This window comes from Pygoscelis adeliae, unplaced genomic scaffold, assembly GCF_000699105.1.
Source record: "Pygoscelis adeliae isolate BGI_AS28 unplaced genomic scaffold, ASM69910v1 Scaffold429, whole genome shotgun sequence".
Classification (NCBI taxonomy): Eukaryota; Metazoa; Chordata; class Aves; order Sphenisciformes; family Spheniscidae; genus Pygoscelis; species Pygoscelis adeliae.
In genome coordinates this window covers 92989-95742 of record NW_008825561.1, presented here as the reverse complement: position 1 = coordinate 95742, position 2754 = coordinate 92989, and positions in this window count along the sequence as shown.

Below are 2754 nucleotides of genomic sequence, written 5' to 3'. Positions count from 1 at the left end.
ATATGCAAAAGAAGAAGAATGGATCTTCTTTCACAATTGCTCCAGTCCTAAAAGCAAATGTATAATACAGCAAATTCCTCTGACAAAATGAACGTCACATTTACTTACTCTTAACAAGTAAGCCTACTCTGACTTAGAGACGGTATTTTCAGTAATTTTCTGTCACTGTTTCAAGTCAAAACCTTGTGGTTGATGTCAGATTGATATGTGCGAGCTCAAGATCCCTCTCACGTTCTTGTCCATACACATTTTACTATTTGGAGTCTCTCTCAAATGAGGTGTTTGAGTGAAGACACTTGGCGAGCATTGTTTAGAGGGACTCACACACTGTAGATGTCCCCGTACTTGTGACTGTAACTTCTTTTCCTCTCCTCATCTGTGACTCAGTGTCCCAAACCTGCAGCACTTGAACTCTTTCAAGCTTTATGGCTGTTATCTCTCTTCTGTAAATGCTTATTCTTAGTTAGGATAGCTGTTAAAGTGTACACAAATATTAGGTTAGGTTTTGTTCTTCTTCTTTCTCCCACCCTCCCCTTTTATTTGTTTCCTCAATCTCCTATACCAATATATTGCAACTAACCACTATACTTTCTCCATGGAGAACTTCCACTCTTGCCTGAGGTACCAGCAAGAATGTGAATGAAGACAACACTTACAGCTCCTGCCACTTCAGGTCCTCCTCTGTTGAGGACCTGTTCTCCTCCTGAGTTTCTGATTATAATACTGAATGCACGGTTGGTGGCTTACATCCACATTTCCCCAGAGCTCTACATGTCACCTTGTCAGATCACACCTTGCAAGTATTCTCTGGTTAAATTCACAGGTACGCTGAATGTTGTTATCAAGTAGCCTCCTCTGGTTTACAGAAGTTTCCTTACATCTTATCATGGTAATACTCTTCCTATGGGGAACCCACAAGGTTTGGGAAGATCATGGAGAGCTGCTGAGTAGGACAAAGGCTCCAAAATGTTTGTCTACAGATACGGATTATCAATTATCATTGGGCCTCATTAGGACTTAAACCCAGGGAGGAGACATCAGCCCTGCTGCCTATTCAGAACATACTCACGGTGCTAGTGCTGGCATGAGTTAATAGAAAATCCATCCTGCCTCATGACAGATTAAGCAACACATTGGAAATAATAAACCAAATGAATTCACAACCTTCAACTTCTACATCATGTGACTCAGCTGCACACAATCATCATTTCAATTAATGTGAATATATCCCCTTCTCAGACACTAAGAAAAAAAGAGTTCAGGACCCTACAGAATTGTCCTGGTTTCAGCTGGGATAGAGTTCATTTTCCTCCTGGTAGCTGGTACAGTGCTGTGCTTTGGATTTAGCATGAGAATGATGTGATAACACACTGATGTTTTAGTTGTTGCTAAGCAGTGTTTATACTAAGTCAAGGACTTTTCGGCTTCCCATAGTCTGCCAGTGAGGAGGTGCACAAGAAGCTGGGAGGGGGCACAGCCAGGACAGCTGACCCAAACTGGCCAACGGGATATTCCATACCATATGACGTCATGCTCAGTATATAAGCTGGAGGGGAGTGGCCAGGGGGGCAGCGATTGCTGCTCAGGGACTGGCTGGGCATCAGTCAGCGGGTGGTGAGAGGTTGCATCACCTCTTGTTTTTTCTTCCTTCCTGGGTTTTGTTTCTCTCCCTCTCCCTCCCTTCCCTCCCTCCCTCTCTCTCTCTCTCTTCGTTTTACTTTCCATTACAATTTATTGTTGTTGTTGTTGTTGTTATTATTATCTTATTATTTCAAGTATTAAACTATTCTTATCTCAAGCCACAAGTTTTCTGACTTTTGCTCTTCTGATTGTCTCCCCCATCCCACGGGGTGTGTGGGGGGAGGGTGAGCAAGTGGCTGTGTGGTGCTCACTGAGGTTAAACGACGACAAGAAACCCAAAAAAAATGTAGGATATCTTCTCTTCAGGTAATGTTTAAAACCCTAACAACCAATGCCACTGGTGTGGGATGGGAAGCTCATCTAGACCACTCAAGTTAATCGTAACATCCTAGAGCTAAAGGCATTTGTGGTATATGCCAGGATTGTTTGTAAGTGTTACAGTACCATCTCTTCAGATTTCAACAGACAATGGCACAATTAATTTTCATGTAAACCAATAAGAAAGAGAAGGGTTTTTTAAGAGATCATATTAATTACAAATTAATTCTAGTTTTATTCCACTTGTTTGGTCTTCAAAACACATTACAAATCCCCTCAGTGGAAAATTCACTTGTGATTGCGAATGTTTGTAGTATTAGATCATTGAAGACAAAAGTGACATGAACAGATCTATTCCCAATGGTGAAAAGAAACAAGAAGGGCCAAAGCCAATGCCCTAGATTATCTTTTTTTTACAGAGATGATACAGATAAAGCATATTTCAATCCAGAAAATATCAAATTGCATCACTGCATCTAACAAGCTCTTCTCTGCATTAGTTAGAGTCTGAAAACCTTTTTAGGAAATATACCCACAGTAGAGATATATAAGCAGCAAGTGGAATTTAACACACATTTTAACATGTCCTATTCCACTCGACAGCCATTGCATGGTGCTTGTTTCACTGGATCATCTTACAGATGTAATCTAGTTTAGGTGAATAAATGGTTGGAAAGAAGTGCCTTTTATTCAATATTACATAGGCAAACTCCTAGGACCATGCCTGAACTGCCTGCAGCCTGAGAACTACTGGTTCTTGCGGATGACATAGTTATTTACCTCAAAGCAAACTTC